We start from the raw sequence: 12,882 nt of genomic DNA, 5'->3' as shown, positions 1-12,882 counted from the left end.
AAGAGTACAAAATTATTGATTTTCTAAAAAAAAATCTAAACCAGTTTAAGTTCTGCACAAACTTGATTCAAAATGTGTTTAAATATTATTGATATATAGCATGACTAGTTGTTTTGTGGCACAGATGGACTAAAGAGTCAGTGAGGAATGAGAATGCCTCTGTGCCATTAATGTGACTCTCTTTCCTCCCATTTCTTCCTTTTTTTTACTTGCCTCCCTCTCATTTCTTTTCTCCATTTTTTAAAATTTTTTACCATCGTGAAGATGCTAGGTGGGCTCTGTGCTGTATCAGAGACTCCACCGTGCTGTAGTTGAGCCAGAATTAAGAATCTTGGCTTTTGAGTCTTTGTTCTAAGTGGGACATGAAATGTTGTGTGTAACTAAAGCATACTATACACATATGCTTATATCTTAGTGGGTGGAGAAGCCGCTGGCAAACACACCGTGTGTTTGGCCATATTTCTATTCTGCATGCATGTGTTTGGAGAGTCTCTCTGTATTCATGTAGGAGGCTGAGACGGGTGCTGCCACAAAGGAAGCTGCTGTCAGGCTCTCCTTTGCTGTTAATTGTGTGTGTATGTGTGTGTGCGTGTATCTCTATCTGTGTGCGCAACTGTGTGTGCGTGTTTGTGCTCACTATGTGTGTGCGGATGAAAACAGGGTCGCGGAGCTCCACCTCAAGGGCACTGTTATTAATGAGATGAATAAAAGACTGTGACAACAACTTGATAACACAGAGGAGATAAAAACCACACACGTACACACACACACACACACACAAACATCATATGGGAGCTGGGCGACTTTCTCCTGCCAAGAAAAAAAACAGAAAAAAGGGCAGAAACAACCATAATCTATTTTTCATGTTTTCAATCCTCCAGAGACGTTGAAAATAAACCAGAAGAAAGGGTGTTAAAGAAAAGGAATGAATAAAACAATGTGTTTAGTAATGTCTCAACCAGAAAAACAAACAAGTGAGCAAGTAAAAAAAGCTTCCTAATTGGTCAAAGAGCTGGAGTTGCTAATGAGCTCTTAATTAACAGAGGACTTAAAGCACATGTAGACACAGCAACAACAACAACAACCACACACACACACACACACACACACACACCACACAAACACACACACACACACACACACACACACACAAACACACACACACACACACACACACACACACACACACACACACAGATACAGACACACACTTCTATCTTTGTACATTGACATAATGCATTGGTAAGCCTCCTTACTCTGACCTCTACTCTAAAAGTCTGACCTGTAGATTCTGTAAATGTGTGTCAGAAAATGGCGAACATCATAATTTTCCTAATTTTCTTTTCCTATTTTGATCGAAAATGTCGTCACTTCACAATGTGTATTACCCAAACTGGACCTCACAAAGTGATAATTACAGGTTCAAACACACAAACACACACACATGCTCATACAGGCAAACAGGCTCTGTGATGTTTACATTCATTTAGAGCAAGCAGAAAACTGATGTGAGATCTAACATGCAAGTACAATCTCTCTCTCTCTCTCTCTCTGTCTCTCACAAACACACACACAAACACACACACACACACACACACACAGCGACATGTACATGCAGCCTGCCTGCTCACTGAACTGAGGAGATTGGGATAAATGCCAACTGATTTTGACCTGGGGTGATAACGACAACTCCTGGTAACTCACTCAAACGCAAACACACGCACGCACGCACACACACACACACACACACACACACACACACACACACACAGATATGACATTCACATGCTCTATAAAGTGCACGCGCACACACACCAACGCACACAGTAAAACTAATAAGTAGCTCAGTATATGATAACAAGCAGATGGCAGGAGGATTAGCCAAATGAAAGCACAGCAGCTTAAATTTGACGACATTAATAATGTTTCAGGAAGGTGGACTCGACGATACACACGAATACACAATCGGGCAAAATACATAAACATATACACGTACAAGAAACACTGAAAGAGATGGAGAGAGAGAGAGAGAGAGAGAGAGAGAGAGAGAGAGAGAGAGAGAGAGAGAGAGAGAAAGGGTGAGAGAGGGAGAGAGTCGTTTGCCCCTGCTGGTCCTGCACCATCTGCATGTTCATGAACCATGTCAAAACATAATTGATTGAATGTGTCAGTGTGTATGTATGTGTATATGTGAAGCAAATTTATGTGGGGGTTGCATGTGTGAGTTTGTGTGTGTGTGTGTGTGTAAGAGAGAGAGAGAGAAAAAGAGAGAAAGAGACACATCTACAGAGAGCTGGTTAACAGCAGTTAGATGGCTGTTACTGTCAGACAGGGCATGTATGCTTCATAATGTAGATATGTGTTTGCCCATGCCTCGTGCCACAGTGTTCCAGCCAGGAGGAATATGGTCCTCTCACGCACATGCACGCGCGCGCACACACACACACACACACACACACGCACGCACTAAGTGATGTCGCTATACCGAAGAGCCTGTTGATTACCCATGGGCATGGCTCTGTCTGCCACCTGGCCGCAGCATGTTAGCAGGTTCTCAGTGAACTTGCACATTTGACTACACACGCGCACACACACACACGCACACACTCACACACACTCACACACGCATGCAAGCACACACACACGCACGCACGCTCGCACGCACAGTGCCCTCTCCTCTCCAACTCATTAACCCTTATCCTCTCTGTGTCTAATTCTGTTTCAGCAGTAGCCTGAGGACCTTTCTGTTGAAACAAGCAGGCACCACAAACATAGTGTGATTTTAAAGTGTCAGTTCACCCAAATAATATAAATAAATAAAAAAAACAACCACAACTCACCTCCTGTGTAGCCATCAGCTATTTTCCAATTTGTCTACTTATTTTTTAGGAAGTTTGCTCCTGAGATTTCTGCCGTCAATCCACTTTTATCAATTGGCTGCTTCTAAATACATTTAGACATTATTACTTTTGAATGATCATTCTAACGTGAGAAGGATTTTTTCTATTTTTTTCTATTGATCATATTGATGCAAGTGACCAGGACACTGATTCTGGTATAAAATGTCAAATATGTCCCACATTCTGTTGCACACTTCTGAACCCATACACGCGCTCGGTTACAGGGTAAGTGTTTTTTCATGTGCAATCTATTGCCACCTTGTTCCGCTTCTGACTATATTTGCATAATCTGCATAATGATGCTGACTTTAATTGCCCACGCCCAGGTAAGGGATCATGTGGTTAAGTGGGAGATCATAATTATGTAAATAATTGGCCTGACCACAGCAAGCTGCTACTCTCTGCCACCCATCTGGAGGGAGACAGAGCGAGGAAGAGGAGAAACGTGGTGTGCCGAAGAGAGAGAGAGGGGGGGGTAGGAGAGGGTAGGGGTGAGAAAAATGGAGGATGAAGGAATGAGGGCAGTTTGAGAAGAAGGTGGAAGAAAGAACATATGTTGAGAGTGATGGCTGAGAGGACGAGGAGGTGAGGATGTAGAAAAAAAGAGGAAATGTAAAGAGCAAAACGGATGAATGAAGGAATGATTGTCTTCATGTCCTGCATCTCTTTGGTTTTAATATAATGCTTGATTTAATTTCCTTTAAGTTTTTTCCCCAGGAGAAACTTCTATTTTCAGCTCTAGAAAAGATCCAAACACACTTAACACACTCATCAAAATGAAGAAAGGATTCTGTGCACATCAAATATTCAGCTCTAGACAAACTGAAAGGCCAAGATAGTGATATTCTAATTTCCTGGAAAATTTCATGAAAACTCCTCAATCGACTATAAAATGATCCTACAAACACGTAGCAATTGCTTGTGTTATCAAAAAATCACACTCCATTTGCTGGTTAACATCACGTGATAAAACAAAAAGCCGCTGAAGAGCTACTGAATGAACTTTGAGCTATAGATTATTTGGTCAGCTGCTGTGTATCTTGAAAAATAAAATTAAAATAATCGAAGATAAGCAAACTCAAAATGATTGAAATTGCAGAACAGTGACCGGTGACATTAGGCTGTTTAGTCAGCACTAATATTGACATTATTAGAATTGTAAGGACCTTAAATTGACCGCTTTTATTCTCTAACCCCTAAACTTCACCTTAACCATTCCCCATCGATGACCTTAAAACCTCCATAAGTTTTAACTCCCCAAGGTCTCCCATTAAAGACGTCAGATTCTTTGCATTGTCTTCATTTTGTAAAAGATTATAGCAGTGAAACGGCAAAGAGACACACGCGCGCGCACACACACGAGTGCACATACATACACATCTGCCACTGTATCAGCTGCACAGATGGTAAAGGCAGCAGCCCCTTCACACAGACAAAGGGAAGGTAATTCTCTCTGCAGGACATGAACAGAGCTGGAAAAGAGCAGGACACATCAACACTCCCCTCCCTGTTTCCTCGTCTCAGCCCCAGGCCAACAAACATCACAGGAGTAAACTGACAATGTGAGCACTTGTGTTTGTGTGTGCGCATAAAATGTGTGTGTATGTGCGTGTGTGTGTGTGTGCTGCTGAAATAGGCTTGAGGAGGAGAGACAGGAGAAATAACAGAAGAGGGGAGAGAGAGAGAAAATGAGAGAGATAAAATGAAAAAGAGAGGGAGAGTGCAGTGAGGAAGGAGGTAATAAACAGGATTAGGGCTTATCTTTACAGCAGCGCTGTGTGTGTGTGTGTGTGTGTGTGTGTGTGTGTGTGTGTGTGTGTGTGTGTGTGTGTGTGTGTGTGTGTGGTGTGTGTGTGTACGTGTGTGTGTGTGTGTGTGTGTGTGTGTGTGCGTGTGTGTACGTGTGTGTGTGTGTGTGTGTGTGTGTGTGTGTGTGCTTGTGTTTTGCCTGAGGACAGAGTGACAGACTCCAGCATTACCTTTGCCAAAGTGTCTCCATCCCCAGGTATCTCTTCTCTCTGGACTCCCTCTGCCTTGTGTGCTGGTACACAATGTACCAATGTACCATTTATGTGTGTGCATATGTGTGTGTGTGTGTGTGTGTGTGTGTGTGTGTGTGTGTGTTTGGTAATTCAGCAGTGAATCTTTTCTACTGTGTGTGCATGTATACACATGTGTATATTTCTGCACACTGTTGTGCACCGTGCTTGTTAACTTATAACTTTACAGTTTATTTGCTTGTCTTCATATCGTGGCGGCGACACTACAAACACTAATTCATGGAGACCCATGTCAGTTGTAGGGTTCAGGGTATGAAAAGGGTGAGGGCAAAGGTTTGGCATTCAGTCATTGTGTTTCAGGTTAGGCTGAAAGGGGCTATGTAATACATTATGTCAGTGGATTTAGTTGCCATTACAATGCTTGTCCAGCCACGTAATGCTGACAACGCTCCTGTTTGTATTCTCCTACCTGACCTAAGCTAACAGGCCGCTACAGCATCTCACTTCCACAGGATGGGGAAGGAGGAATACATTTAAATAATCAGGGGTTTGGGTTCATGGCTGATATTATGCCTCGTCGCGTTTGTAAATGAGCATCTGTGTGTGTGTGCGTGCGAGCAAGTGCATCTGTTTTCAAAGACATCTGTGGATGTCTTGGTGGATTGTTCTCGCAGCAGTTCCCCCAGCACTCTTCTTTACCAGAAAAGAATAGACAGTGAGTTAGGAAGGGAGCAGGAGACAGAGGGACAAACTGTACATGTGCTTGTGTGTTTGTGCATATGTGTGTACGCTCGTGTGTGATGGATAGAGGGCTTTATGAGAGAGGAACAGGCTAATGACCAGGTCTCCAGAGGCGGTAAGATTCCTGGAGCTATTACTGCTGGAGTTCATAATGGCCTCTGTGCGTGGCCTCTTTTACACGCTACTTAATGGGGGATCCTACAGTCCACTGCCAAGTATAACCCACCCGGAGGACACACACCACTGTGCGCTTTGACCCCAACACTGCACACAAAAACACACACACACACACACACACACACACAGAGGCACATGACATCTCTTATCAGAGGATTCTTTCATGCACTTGCAGTCGTACACACAATATTGTGTACAATTTACAGTTTATCACTCACACACACACACACACATGCACGCATACACACACGCACGCGCACGCACACACACACAGACACACACGAACGCACATACTATGCAACCTGTATAGGTCACAAAGGATGGAGGTGAGACACCCACCTCAGAGAGAACTGAGAGTCTGCCTGCAGCGCACAGCCAAATCATAAATCATGTCAGGCTACACTGGTCTCTGCAGACACACACACACACACACACACACACACACGCACACACAGTGCTCGCTCGTTCACTACCCCTCTTTTCTCTTGTGTAGGTTGGAGTACAAGAGAGAGGGATTTGGGGATTATAGGGGAGCCTCACTTTTTTCTTTCCTTTTTGTTGCTTCCTTCAGGTTTTCTTGTTTCCATAGAGAGAAAAGTAGGGAAGAAGGGGGCTGCTAATCTCTCTCTCTCTCTCTCTCTCTCTCTCTCTCTGTTTGTTTGTGTGTGAGTCCATGAATGTTCAAATGTTCGTCTATCCGGGTGTACGCACACCAGTTTGTTTATGCATGCAATGTGTGTGCGCGCGTGTTCCTTTCATCACTGAATGGATCTCGGAGAAAGACTTGAAGGAGACAGTATATTCATTGAGGAAAACATCAAGGCTGTGTGGTGTGACTGTGTGTCTGGCATCTTAGAAATGCAAGAGGAAGGAGAGAGGGGGAGAAATAAAATAAAATGTGAGCGGGAAGAGGAGGAAAGACAAGGTAGAGATCTACACTCGGAAGCGCAAATCAATGCAAAACAGCTGTTAAATAGCTGCAAAGTGGAGCAGCTGCTCGGGAGTCGCAGAGAGAGAGAGGGATGTGGAGATGAAGGGATGAATGATCAAGAAACAGAGAGACTGGCAGACAGAGAGAGAGAGAGAGAGAGAGAGGCCCAAGGGAGATGTTGAAATATTAGACTAAATGAAGCAGGCTGAGTGAGCTTATAGCACATGATGACAGATGAATATTAATAAATATGTTTGTAACTTTATATTTCTACAGGAATTCATACCAAAAAAAACACTGAACGGCTGAATATGTTATTATGTGGAGAGATTTAATGTATAAATAGAAGATAAAAGAAAAGACACAAACATCTTGAAAAAAACAACAATTTCAATGCGTTTCTTTGTTAAATTTTATCAAGTATTTGAAGCTGCACAATCAACATGTTTTGTAAAAAGAATTGATCACACGCAGTGACAAACTGAAAGAAAATGATCGCATGATTCTGCAGTTCCCCTCAGCTCCACTGATCATTGAGGTCATTGATTTACTGTGTTGCTGTACACGGATCAGCTCCTAGCACCTTCATCAACATCACCCTACTTCAAGAGAAAAGGCTCCGATATGTTGCCTGTGTAAGAGCAGTCTGCCATATTGGCAGATATTAGCTTATCACAGATACATCGCTATGACATAAATATGTTGCCCGATGCGTAACAAGAAATTTCAATACAAAAATATCATCTGGCAGAGATCTATATAATGTTATTCTTCAAAGTGCCATGAAATACATTGAATATTTTGGTTACAGTTCTCAAATTTTATTGAAAAATATTTATTTCTAAATGTTAAAAAAGCAAACAATGGACAAAATATTGTTACCAGATTTGATCAAATCCTGATATACCTTCAGATCAACCAGTGGTCGTCCAGCTGAAGCTAAAAATAGACGTCAAAAAGGACGATCCTGCAGTGGAAGAGATATCTCTCCTTACATTATTATCGTTATCGATCCGATATTACATTGATCTTGTGATTTACTGCCCTCTCAGGGGCATCTTATTATTTTCATGACCTTGTCACATTTTCAATACAATGGTGCATGTAGATTTTGGATAATCTTTGGCGATCTTCTATAACGGGCAACAGTCAAGTATTTGTCAAGCAGCCATTCACTCAGCTTTCTGAAATGTGCACGCAATATTATACACAAAATAATTAATAAACTGAATTCAACAGTCTTAACTCGAAGAGTAGCAGTAGCAAGGAAACAAATATCTGTTTACATAGAACCAGGTTCTCTTTGCAAGACACTGTACCATGAGAAGTCAGGTCTGCCATACTGCACTTTTCATAAATATATGGTCAGTCCAAAGGAATAATCCTACCTGTTGAATCGGGATAGAGCGCAGGAAGGTTTGGATGTCAGGCAGAATGCAGCAAGAAAGACAAGCAAAAGAGAGAGATTAGCTAATGCCACTGTCACAGAACCTAAAGCAGAAATTTAATATAATTATGCATTTTCATTGGTGTATTATGAAACAAACAAGTGTTGTGTTTCCCTGACCTTGCAATGAGCCCTTTATAAAAAAACAAGGGGAGAGGGTCTTCTTACAGGGAATCTGCCATCTTGCACCACCATGTTGTTTCTACAGGAGCCTGTAGTGGACAAATCAAACACCGGTTCTGTCATGGACTGTATAACCAGCAGAGGGCGACACCCTGGTGCACAACACTTAATTATACAATCCAGTATTACTACTTTGGTTTAATTTTCTTTAAATAATTATGTATTTAAGAAAAAAAGAGTCTAATATGTAATTTCACTTATGATTTATTACCACTATTACTGTTGTTGTTGTTGTTGTTAATATTAGGAACAGTGGACGTATAGCGACAGTGGCAGTATATAGAAGTAGGTTATCAGGTTACCGGTACCATCACAATCACCACTGTGAGTTAAATTGCTCTGTTCAGTGAAGCAGCGGGAGGAGCGGGCTGGAACAGACCGCACCGTCTCCAGTGGACAGTAAACATGTCCAGGCTTTGAGGTATCAGTGCTCTGGGGCCACATCTTCCTTCTCTCCATCCCTCCATCTCTCCAGGGAGCGTCAGTGGAGCAGGTGCTCGCCCTCCTCCTCCTCCTCTGATACCCCGCCCCTCCCCCCCGAGGGAAGCTAACGTGTTGTCCTTCTCCCCTCCACATCTCCGTGTGTGTGTGTGTGTGTGTGTGTGTGTTGTCCTGCTACCGGGAGGATCACACAGTATACCGCTGCACACAAGACGGGCTCTAAATGTATCCACATATAAGGACGCGCAAAAAATCTCGGCTTCCCTTTTCCCTCGACGAGGCGGTGAGTTGTCTGCCTTTCTAACGTGAACGTTTGACGCGGGTTTGAATGTGATCATCCCCGAATTGTTATCGTCGGTGCTGCTGCGTGTTTTGTTCCTCTATATGACCTTTAAAGGGACTCGGATGTCTAGAAACACCTCGCCACACCATCTTATTTGTGAAAGGGCTTCACTTTGTTTGTAGTTGTCACCTCGTTTGACGTGATTCTGTGTTGTGGCTGCGATAGTCGCGCTCTTGACATTTGCGAGCAGTTCTTCTCACTCTGACGTTTTTCCAGCCGACCAACAGGAAGTTATGGCAGGAATCGAACTGTATTTTTAATCGAAGCTATGTCAGTAGATCGAGGGGCAGTCGACTCGAAGTGAGCAGTGTGTGATTGAGTCGGCGACAGCGCGAATGAAGGAGAACACGGCTTCTGGTTTTCACCTTCAAAATAAAGCACAACTTACGCGTGTCACGATAATTCCCAGCGGGACTGATTAGTACTGAAGGTAATGTTCAAGCGCTGGCAAGTCAACGACACATTTTCCACCATAAAATGCTTTATTCTCAAACGTACATTAAAGAAGGCGATATGACAATGCTCTTATTTTTTAAAGTCGTACTCTTCCACTTCCTGTTTTTCCCTAGTTAACCGGGCGTAACTTGACGCAGCCGCGGGACGCGTCACTGGCTCGTTGTTATCTTTCTTGTCAAACTTGTCGGTGATCAAACAGAGTCGCTTGTTTGAATTTGCTCCTAAACTTAACGAACAGGAAGACAGAGCCGAAACACCGCGTCACACACACACACACACACACACACGCACACACACACACACACACACAGCAGCCACGGGCTCGAGAGGAGTCGCTCTATAATCCGGGACCTTTAACAGCGGCCGTATTGTTTGGCTGAGATAGATGCCGCTGGGCGCATTAGCAGCAGTCAAGCGGATCACGTCGCTTTTGTGTGTGTACACAGCCCGCAGGTGGAGTTCAACACACACACACACGCACACACACACACACACACGCACACAGGCTACATGCACCATGTGCCGCTCCTGACCTGCCGTAGACCAGCTGCTCAGCAGGGGTTACTGAGTAAACCTCCAATCTCTTTAATTACCTCCTTCTCATATAGATAGTGTAAACCCAGACTCCACCGCACACGGACACACACACACACACACACACACACACACACACACACACACACACACATCATGGCTTCACATTCACTCCACTGTCTATTTCTATTAAAAAAGTGTTTTTTAATTGGTCATTGAATTGTTAAAATTGCGACAAATGATAAAAACCTTGATAATCATTATCCGCTGCAGTTTCAGTATCAGCTGGAACAGTTGTACAACCAACCAATCCGTTGGCAGAAGATGAATGATCAGTTCAACACTCGGATCATTCTCAAATGTTACGTATCGACCTCTTTCCTCTTTTTGTTTTGATATCGTTGTATAATGTATGTGGACCTGGACTTCAGTCTTCGACGATGGTTTGGACTAAACAAGAACTACTGAGGATGTTTAATAGTTCGAAAGATGAATTGATAAATGGAGAAAGTGGTTCATTTACCTTGGAAACCACCGTTGGAATAAAAAAAAGCCCCCACCAGAGGCTGAATTAAGTAGCTGTTCATGAGCTTTGGATCATATTACATCTTCATCAGAAGAGGAGCAGTTAGCCAAGTTCATGGAACTGTAGATCTCCGCCGGAGGGCATTACAGTGAACGTCATCCGAAGGAGTCGGTGTTGGCTGAAAGGCTCAACGGGGGTTTTTAAGATCCTTCTCAATCTTGGAAACAACAGTTGAGGGAATTGTCTTACCAAGAGAACCTTTTAGTTCCATAAAAATAACTGTCACATTAATGGACATGATTATTAGTTAACAGCCCTTGCCAGACGCTTAAAACCTTCTCCTATACCAGTGCTACACCTGTAGGATCGTCTCTTTTTGTGTCTTTTTCATACAGCCTACGTTCTTCTTCTAGTCTTAGTCTTCTAGGATAATAATAAACATATAGATGGGGGCTTGTTAATCCGCCCAAAACAAGACATATGAAGACCTCAACTGGGTCTCTTGGATGGATGCTTTTCACAGTAAAAGGGCAAAGATTAAGTTATAATAGTTGAGAGTCTTATCTAACTTTCTTACAGCTGTAACAGACTCATGTGTCAGTCACAAGAACAAGCTGCACACATACACATGACGGACAAATAGCACATATTCAAGTCCACTCACGGGACAGAGGTGAATTTTGTCAGTAATAAATCAACAACCGAGGCCGTTTCCCTTATTGCCCTGCTCTTATCTAAACACTGAACATTTTACGAGGAAGTAAAATCTATTTGATTTTCTTGATCTTCTCAGAGACAATGGTCCTTTGCTCTGCTCTGATTTGTTCGCCCGCATTGCAACTTTGAACGTCTCATTCATTCGTTTACTACAGCGATGGTTGAGTTGCCGGCACCACGCGCCTCAGGTCCACCCTGCACCTTGCGCTCGTCCAACACCTGCCCGACAGACCAGTCTGTGTCTCCATGCACCGTTTTCTTTTGCAAAGAGAGTGTGTCAGTGTGTGTGTGTGTGTTCGCCGCCCTCGTGTTTGTTCAGATGGTTGCGGTCTAGCCTCTGTGGTGTCGGCACCTGGTGAACAGAGCCAGCCTCAGGCCAGAGGAGGAAGAGGATCTGTGCGTCGACACCTCCACCAGTGCTGAGAACACACACTTTGTTAGACTTGCATTCATTTTTCGTGGAGGTTTTCCCTCACCTTACCTCACCCTTCACCCAATGACTGAGTTGTGACCCAGTTGGGGACACAACTCACCAATCAACTAGTCTTTCGTCAAAAAATGTGTCCCCAGTGGCAACAGTCACAGACACACACACCAAATAAAAACCTGCGGGCAGGAGTCAGACGCAGCCTGGCACCAAAAAACAAAACAACGAAGACACAGTAAGTTATCTATTTGGATCATCTCCTTATCAGAGAGAGAGAGAGAGACGAGACGAGACGAGACTGAGCCGCACGCTGCAGGACAGATCGATGACACAGAGGGGGAAAAACTGAAATATAGCCAACGAGGCCGTCGAGTGAGTGGTTGGAGACTGAAAAAGAGATAGTGAGGAGGAGATGACAAGGCAAAGAAATGATAACGCGGACCCGATATAGTGAAGTGCAAGGGGCCCCCGAAACAGCTGCTATTTATATGTTCTACTTTCTGTATCAGACGAACGCCGGCAAGATGCTCGTAGACAAGTACACTGATAAGAGAAATGGAGAAGGGATCACGGCCAGAGGAAGTGGCAGTAAAGGCCTTAGTTTAGGGAAGAAGGGAAGGAGAGGGAAGCCTTTTCCTGTCCTTCCCTTTCTCATGGCGTCTTTGCTGACAGGCCACGTTTCTACTCGGTGCTTTCGCCGGGATAATTTATAGACCTTTCTCTAACATCTCGACTCTGTTATGATTGCTCAGTAAACATGGCTCAGCTCTGGCGGATGTGCTGTTTAGTATAAAACTGAGTAATGACTGCTGCACTTCACGTACTCTGAGCATTGTTCCTCTCTCTCCCTGTTCTTTGGATGTGCTTCCTGTTTGTCTGTTTGTTAGTAAGTTGCTGGAGGTGTTGGTTATTACAGCATGTGGTTTATTTCTGCTCCATTTATCCCCGGACCATAAATGCATGCTGGCTGTTTGGTCCCTAGGAGTCACATGCATATGTTTTTCTGACGCACAATGCCCAAATCCCAAGTCACCTAATTGTGCATGCGCCCATCTTTTG

At 43.6% G+C, this 12,882-nt stretch overlaps 1 protein-coding gene and 1 long non-coding RNA gene across 5 annotated transcripts in view; one reads left to right on the top strand and one right to left on the bottom strand.

Annotated features, from left to right (window-relative positions):
* Positions 1 to 12,882, top strand: part of LOC118315083 (genetic suppressor element 1) — a 36,736-nt gene that overhangs the window by 4,294 nt on the left and 19,560 nt on the right. Inside the window, exon 1 of one of the 4 annotated variants that reach the window (XM_035642065.2) lies at positions 8,944 to 9,103. The exons of 2 other annotated variants lie outside the window; for them this stretch is intronic. The gene's annotated coding sequence lies outside the window, so the exon portion shown is untranslated. Of the gene's footprint in view, positions 1 to 8,943; positions 9,104 to 9,943; positions 10,073 to 12,882 lie in introns of those variants that run through there. One more of the 4 variants, XM_035642068.2, reaches the window with a different exon arrangement.
* Positions 7,151 to 9,721, bottom strand: LOC118315087. Its single transcript, XR_004794805.1, has 3 exons — positions 9,364 to 9,721; positions 8,317 to 8,408; positions 7,151 to 8,137 (listed from the first exon to the last, which is right to left on the bottom strand). It is a non-coding gene; the product is annotated as an uncharacterized LOC118315087 (long non-coding RNA).

The sequence above is a fragment of the Scophthalmus maximus genome, chromosome 7 (genome assembly GCF_022379125.1).
Source record: "Scophthalmus maximus strain ysfricsl-2021 chromosome 7, ASM2237912v1, whole genome shotgun sequence".
Classification (NCBI taxonomy): domain Eukaryota; kingdom Metazoa; phylum Chordata; class Actinopteri; order Pleuronectiformes; family Scophthalmidae; genus Scophthalmus; species Scophthalmus maximus.
The sequence above is the reverse complement of the archived record's forward strand: the minus strand, read 5'-3'. Positions and strand labels throughout refer to the sequence as shown.